We start from the raw sequence: 8,497 nt of genomic DNA, 5'->3' as shown, positions 1-8,497 counted from the left end.
GCACCGCCCCCCCCCCCCCGTTCCCCATCCCTCTCTCCCCACCCCAGGCCAGCTCCTAGTACGTAATACACAGGCAGCACCCCCCACACATGTACACAGCCACCTCCCATACACACCCACCCCACATCCTCACCCCCCACACACCTACACACGATATAAAAGAGACTTTATTTTGAGCTATTATGCAATCTCTATATCAGAGGTGGACAAAATGTGACCCACAGGCCAGATGCGACCCACCAGGCCATTATATCCAACCCAGGGGGGCCCTTAAAAATGTAGAAAATTAATATTTATCTGCCCCTGGCTACCTGTCATGTGGCCCTCGATGGCTTGCTAAAACTCAGTAAGCGGTCCTCCACCCAAAATAACTGCCCGCCTCTGCTCTATATATACTGCCCAAAAAACAAATCAGGACAACAATTATTTTTTAAATGAAATTAAAATATGTTAGAGTAGATGTTTGATTTTTAGTATATGATTTGTTTTTTAACTATAATTAGTTAAAATGCTATCTTCTGAAAGATATTATGTGTGTGGCCCTCAACACCTCACCATAATTTGTCCAGTGGTCCTCCAGCCAAAATAATTGCCCACCCGTAGGCTAGGTTGCATCGTTAGGACCTCTTCTAAAGCCAGCTTCCAGGGTAACACTGCAGGCCCTGCAAAGTGCATTGGAAATGTTTTAGCTACTGCTCACATATGAGTGTTGCTTTCATGGGCCAGAACAAAAGGATAAGAGTTTGCTAGGTATCCTATCTGTTGATACTCTATGGGTGCATCTACATGAGATGCTTTACTGCACAGTAGCATAGTTTACTGTGTAGTAAGTGTGTGTGTCTACACATGCACATACCTACTGCACAGTAAATCTCACTAAATATGAGTAAATTTTTAGACACAAATCAGCTTCTGTTAAGCCGGCCACCAGGGGCCAGGAGATTACTCCCTGCCTCCAGGAGCATCCTGCTGCTAGGGTGGCTTCACCACCAGAGCCTGGGCAGGCTCTGTGTCCCCCTGCCCAGCAGCAGGAAACTCCAAGCCTCCCACTCTAAGGTCGTGATCAGGGAGCTAGGGTTAGGACATAAGGATCTCCCAGTCCCTGTTTCACCATCACGATTGTGGAGTGAGGGCATGTGTAGATGCACATGCTTACTGTGCAGTAAACTATGCTACTGCACACAAAAGCATCTTGTGTAGAGCTCCCCCTGGTGGCCTCTGGCCCCCTAGAGCTCCTACTGGTGGTGGCAGGGGCTAATTGCAGGGCTCCAGGAAGTGGGAGCAGTTTGCTCCCAGATTTAATGCATGTGTAGACACACCCTATGTGGCCCAAGAGGTGCATGCCCGGAGCAGCTGTGGCATTCCCACCAAGTCTAGGAACTATCATTTTCCTTTCCATGGAATCTGCAAAGTTGGAGGGAGTAAAAACATCTTGCTCTCTTCTTCCTGACATGTTTATCCAAGGACTGGGCATGATCTGGCATTATTTTACATTTAAGTGGTGCCTTAGGGTTTCACCATGTTTAGGCTCACAAGTACTGTCTTGTTTGGAACTATAAATTTGACAGACTTATCTTTTCTGTTATAATTAGGAAAATATCTGGCAAAGTGTGATCAAGCAGATGTGTGAATCAAGTTTAGATTACAGTTGTGGTTGTGGCTGCGTCAGGACCAAGGTTCAAATCTGATGGCATCAAAATATAACAAGTCCTGAAGAGAAGACTAGATAAGACCAAATGACCTTGCAAGATTTGTATCATCTCAGTTGATGGTTGCCCCATGAGATACAATCTTAAGGTACAACTTTGTGAAAATGGCTGTTCTCAAGAGATTTCAGCTTCTTTGAGGTGGAGCTAGGAAAAAACAGGCCCTCATTAATTCAAATCTGAATGCCACTGACATTTGACAAGGTTTAGAGAGACTTTGTTTTTGACCCCTCTTTAGTTATAACATCAGCCAGGTAATTTTATTCTGCTTGGTCACCACCTCACTACAATTTCTAATGAAAAGACAATTTTTCTATGATAATATTTACACTTCTATATCATGCAGTAAAAACATTTAAGCTCTATAAACCCTCAGGCTCCAAGACACAAAACAAGCACCAGCTGACTGGGCTTGGAAAGTGACCTCCCTAGGTGTGTAAGTTATGAAGTTTCTTGAACCTTTCTTTGAAGCAAATTTAATATGGCAGTAGTTGGACTTCAAGTCTGATCCTACATGGCTGTTTTTATGTCTTAATCCAGTGACTGGCAATATAATTAGGTTACAGACTGGTGTGAGCCAGTTCAGGTCAGAGGAGCATGGGCAGGAAGGTGCTTGTACCCAGCCGCTGCTGCTACCACTACAACACAGGGGAGTCTCCCACCGTCACTGCTTCTCTCTGCTATAGCACAGGAGATTCATAGATTGTGGGGCTGGAAGGAACCTTGTAGATCATCAGGTCCAGTCCCTCTGCACTAGGCAGGAAAAGACAACTGGGGCAAGTGACCCCAGTGAGGTGACTGTCCAGTCTCCTTTTGAAGATTTCCAGAGTAGGGGACTGCACTACTACTGGAGGGAGTTCATACCACAGTCTGGACACCCTTACTGTGAAAGAGTCTTTCCTGGAATTGAGCCTGAAGTGGCCTTCCAGGAGTTTGTATCCGTTGTTCCTGGTCTTCCCCAGGGGTGCCCTTGTGAACAGCTGTTCACCGAGTTTTTGTTGTACTCCCCTGATGTAGCAGTAAGCTGCTACCAAGTCACCTCTCAGCCTTCTCTTCTGTAGGCTGAAGAGGCCCAAGTCCCTCAGCCTCTCCTCATATGGCTTGCCTTGCAAGTCCCTGATCATACGGGTGACTCTTCTCTGAACTCTCTCAAGTTTTCCATGTCCTTGTTGAAGTGTGACGCCTAGACCTGGACGCAGTACTCCAACTGCAGTCTCACCGTTGCAGAGTATAGTGGGAGTATAACTTCCTTAGTTTTGCATGAGATGCAATGGTTAATGCATGCCAGCATGTTGTTTGCCTTGCTGGGTGTGTGGTTTGTGGTGCCACAAAAAGGTTTGTGGCACCACAAATTGCATGCAGGGGCAATGCGTAGGGAGTGCACGTGAGTACGTGGGCATCCCTTGAGCGTGGCGGTGCACCCCTTACAAAAAGGCACCACTGACAGTGTCAGTGCCACCTGTGGGCAGTCACCACTCTCCATCCCTGCTGCTGATGCCACTGGCGGTGGCGTCTATAGGCATTCAGTGATTCCCACTGGCCGCTGCTGACTCTGCTGATGGTATCTGCGGGTGGTTACCAGCCCCCCCCCGCTCTCCCACACCACTGACAGTGCTGGCGGGGTCTACGGGAGATCCCGCTTGCCGCCACAGCATTCTCACCGCTGCGCTCCCACTGTCACCGTGACCCCCCCAGCCACCGAGGGCACGTGTCATTCATGACTGCATATGCCTGCACATCTGGATTCAGCCTCTGTGGCTACATTTATCATCTTAAGAGGGTTATGTTTAATTGGTTTTCCATTTGTGTAGCTTAGGGGAGGACAATTTAAAGATACTTTTGCAGGAAATGCTATATGTATAGTGCATATATATGTGTGTCTGTGTGTGTGTGTGTATACATAACATGTAACTCTATACATATAGACATTGGTACCTATTAATATGCTGTGCTGGGATGTTTCACATGAGTTTCCCCTCTGTTCATAATTTGAGTATATACTAAATATCTTACTCAGCTTTTTCCGCTCCTTGGGAATTGTGCAGGTGAGAAAACATTTCTGTAACCTTGGGTTGTGTCACTAACACATTATATTTGTTTTTCCTATACATAGACCATTTTGGTCACTTTAGTGGGTAACAGTGAGGGAGCAAAGATAAATGATATAAATGACAAGCTTATAAGCTGTTTATCAGATGGATTAGTATAAAAAGATATTTCACTGGAAAATTCATTCCATTTCATTTTGAAAATGCTCTGCTACCTGGTCCTTCTTAGCTGCCTGGGTAAGTAATAATTAGAAGATTTCAGGTGACAGAGAGAGCGGGTTGGAGGGTGTAGTCTTTGAATATGTGAGGGAATCTAGAGCATCTCTGCTTTTTCTCCAGATGCACTAATGTACTATTAGTAGCACCCTCCTTTTAGTTGAGACGAGATGGACAAGAATCCCCTCAGAATTTGTCAGTACTGATTAACCACGAGAAAAATTTAATTTTAAACAAACAGAGGTTTCACATTAAGACATAAGTATATTGCTACTGCAACATTTATACTGTACAGTGTACAGAGAAAAAGACTGGATCTTTTGGTCTGGGGAATTTCATTTTGCATTTCTGGTGGTTTTATTTTATACCACTAAATCCAAGTGAGATGTACCCCTACAGACACACTTGGAAGTGCATGAGAATCTTGTCATGCTTATTTAAATACATCTGCAGCATAAATTATTAGCAATAGGAGAATTTCTTGGGAAAAAATACAGCTAGGTTTTATGAAGTACCATTGATATGTAAGTTCCCTCATAATCGATTTTAAAAAAATGACTGAAATACTAGAACTTTGGAGGTCATGTGGCTGAATGAACACAGGGGAAGGAGGCAAGGCTTGACTGGAGCTCCCAAGCTGGTGGGGACCTCTGGGGAGCCAGGCAGAGAGCAGACACATAAAGGGGGGACCTTCCAACTGCAGCTCTTGTCCCCAGCTGACCGTAGTATGGGGGTTACCTCAGGGATGACAGTGGCAGCAGAGGTTCCTCCTTCCAGTGCCTGCTTCTAGTCGGGAGGGACATGGGACAACTGCAGGACACTAGTGTAACTACTGTGATCAGGGCAGGAATCCTGGGCACTGACTCGGAAAGGCACAAAACCAGCATATGCTGCCACAGCTGCTCAATTGCATTGGCAGCACTGTGGCAGCCAGATGTCAGTGCCTCCCCCATGTGTCCTGCTGCTGCTGCTGTCCCCAGCCAAGCCCAGGATCCCGCACAGCTATTCCCTACAGCTAGAGCAGGGAAGAAACAGCTTTAGGGATTCCCCTGTGCCTGGGTCAGCTGGGGATAGTGGTGGCAATAGCAAGGGATTGTGACTGTACCACTGCAGCCCCCCTGGATCCACCCTGGAATGCCTCAGTATGCCTCCAGCCAGGGGCTGATCGGGGCTCCTCAGGACTGCTCCCCCAAACATACTGGGGGAGGGAGTCTTTCCAAGCCTGCTTATGACAGCCTTCTGTCCCTGGTGGGCCCAAGCAAGCAGAGCAGTTCAGCTGGGAATGGGCTGTCGGTGAGCTGAGGACCAGGACCAGGTTCGCTGATCCTGGGGCAGAGCACATAGACAGGGAAAAGAGCAAGCTGCAGTTCCCTGAGGCTGTGCTCAGTGACTGCTCTCCTGCTTTCCCAACCTGCCCCCTTCCAGGGGTTGATGGGGAAAGCAGAGCACTGTGGAGTGGGGGGAACCAAGACATTCCCTGTCGCACTACTTGGCACTGGACAGACATTAGACAAGCTGCTACAAAGAGTGTGCACTAGGGGTGAGCAAAGCGGGCCCTATTCAACTCAGATTTGACCTGAATCGGAGACAGTGCTCAATTCATTGATTTGGATTACTGTCCCTGATTTGATTCAGCCAAATTCAAATCTGAAGAGTTGATACTGATTTGGAAAATTAGCAATTCAGACATATACACAGCTTTAAATGTTTTTTCTACATACCTTGCAGTACCAGCACAGCTTGGGAACACTGCAATGCTGGGGCAGATGGAATGTCCCACAGGAGTGTGGGAGGGCCTCCACGTGCTCGGCAGCAAACCTGGAAGTGGACTAAAAGCACTTCTGGGTCTGCCAGGCAGTGTGCTGGGGGGCCCAGCTCAGTGAATGGCCATGGGGGGACCCTGGGTGCCCCCCCAGACCCAGGAAGCACCAGTCACCGAGCTGAGGGGGTGCAGGTCAGGGGATCTAGTTCAGTCCCCAGCGAATCAGTAGTAGACTGGAAGTGCTTCTGGTCCACTTCTGGGTCTGCTGCCGAGTGTGCTGGGGAGCCCCCCATGCTTCTGTGGTATGCTCCAATCGTCCCACCATCACAGCATTGATGAGCCACCTGGTACCTTGAGGTATGTAGAAAAAACATTTAAATCTGTGTCTGTGTCCGAATCACCAAATTGATTGGGAGGCTTATGATTTGATTTGGAGAGATTCAAGAGTTCTCTGATTCAATTTGGATTCAGCGATTCAGCTGCCAAATCAGGCCAAATCTCCACCAAATCGAATCAAGGACTGAAGCTTCACACAGCCCTAGTGTACACATCTGTGCACTTGACTTCTGTGGCACTATAAAGGAGTTTGTAGCACTACATATATTGTAACACCTGTTTGTACCCTCAGTTACACCAACCAGAAAATCCTTTTGCAAGAATAGCTTATTCCATTCAAAAAACTGGTCTCCAGTAGGGTGATACCCTGGTAGGCCTCAGTCTTACCACTATATATATCTGTGTGTGTGTGTGTGTATAGTGGTGTGTGTGTGCATATATATATATAGTGGTAAGACTGAGGCCTACCAGCATATATATATGCACAGATATATATATATGCTGGCAACCTGTTTTAATGGAAGACAAGTCCAAACTCTTGAACATCCTGGATCTGTTGTTCTTGAAAGAAGAATTACTCAGAATGCTAGGAACATACCCTAAGCCTTTTAGATAGTGGAACGGGATCTTTAGTAGTCATTGGCAGAAGAGAGATCAGTTTCTCATTTCTAAGGGAGGTCAATGATCCTGTTTATGCTAAAACTGCTACCATAAATTTTTTCCACCATTGTACCCAGTGGCCTATGCAACCATTAGCATTTCAGTGAGGTAATGCCAAATTCATTGCAAGGGTCTTGAACACATAGTTTGCTAGCCCAAGTATTGCTGACCTGAGTTGGGATAAAAAGGGAACTGTGTGGTGCAGTATAAAGCTTCCATTTTCAAAATAACCATTTGACTTTGAAAACAATATGAGTTTGAAAGAAAAACTATGAACAGAACCTACAAACTGCAAGACATGTAGCAGGACACCCTAGGTAAGTACCAAGGAGCCCTTTGGGCACCAGAACAGGGGGGCACCAAGGGCACCATTCGGAGGGCTCAAGTGCCTCTATACTAATGCTAGGAGCATGGGGAACAAGCAGGAAGAACTCACACGTCTGCTTGTAGATAATAACTTTGATTTAGTGGGGCTAATGGAAACCTGGTAGGTTCCTACCCATGATTGGGTGGTACACATTGAGGGCTACAGGTTGTACAGAAAAGACAGAGTAGGGAAGAAAGGGGGTGGGGTTCTCTCTATGTAAAGGAGCATTATACATCTACCCTAGTCAAAATGGGATCAGAGGAGGAGAAAGTTGAGGCATTGTGGGTTAGGATACATGGAGGTTGAGGGGAAAGGCACTTGGTGGTGGAGGTCTGCTACAGACCACCACACCAAAAGGAAAAGCTAGACTTGGAATTCTTGAGGAAGCTCTCAGAGGCCATACGGTCTAGGGGCATAGTTGTCATGGGGGACCTAAACTACCCGGACATCTGCTGGGAGGAGCAGTCAGCCAAATCCAACCATTCATGTAGGTTCTTAACGTGCATACAGGATCTTCACCTAACACAGGAGGTATACGGTCCCCCTAGGAGAAATGCCTTACTGGAATTGGTGTTGGCTACAGGGAAGGACCTGGTAGGGGAGCTGCAGATTCATGGTCACCTTGGGGATAGTGACCACCAATAAATCGAATTCACCATACAGTGTAGGGTGGGTAAGATTACTAGTAGGGTAGAAGTGCTTGACTTTAGGCAGGCTAACTTCAGTGTGCTCAGGAGTCTAGTCAACGACACACTGCAGGATAAGAGTATTGGCAAGATAGGAGTCCAGGAAGGGTGGTCATTCCTAAAGGAGGAGATCCTTCAGGCACAGGGGGAGACAATCCAAGTATGAGGCAAAAGGGGGAAAGGAGCCAAAGAACTTCCTTGGCTAAACAGGGAAATCTAGGGGAGCCAAAGGGCAAAAAAGAAGGCATATAGGCAGTGGAAGCAGGGGGAAGCTACCAAGGAGAAGTATACCTACTTGGCCCGCATTTGCAGGGAGGCAGTTGGAAAGGCCAAAGCAACTGCAGAGCTGAGGCTGGCAACACAAACTAAGACAAGAAAAAGTATTTTTTTAGGTATGTAGGAAGTAAAAGGAAGGTGCAGGGCAGCATAGGACCCCTACTGAACAAGAAGGAGCAATTAGTGACAGACAAGGGGTTCAAGGCTGAGCTATTCAATAAGTTTTTTGCCTTGGTTTTCCTGAACAGGGGTCAAGACAAATCTCCTAATGGGTTCTTAGATAGGCATCAGAGGGACACCAGCCCACCAGCTGTCGATGCTGACTTGGTGCAGAGTCACTTGGATGGACTGAATGTGTTCAGGTCAGCAGGCCCAGATAAGCTGCATCCGAGAGTACTGAAGGAATTGGCCAGTGTCATAGCAGAACCACTGGCACGGCT

This window comes from Gavialis gangeticus, unplaced genomic scaffold (assembly GCF_001723915.1).
Source record: "Gavialis gangeticus isolate Ggan-Ray unplaced genomic scaffold, GavGan_comp1, whole genome shotgun sequence".
Lineage (NCBI taxonomy): Eukaryota > Metazoa > Chordata > Crocodylia > Gavialidae > Gavialis > Gavialis gangeticus.
The sequence above is the reverse complement of the archived record's forward strand: the minus strand, read 5'-3'. Positions refer to the sequence as shown.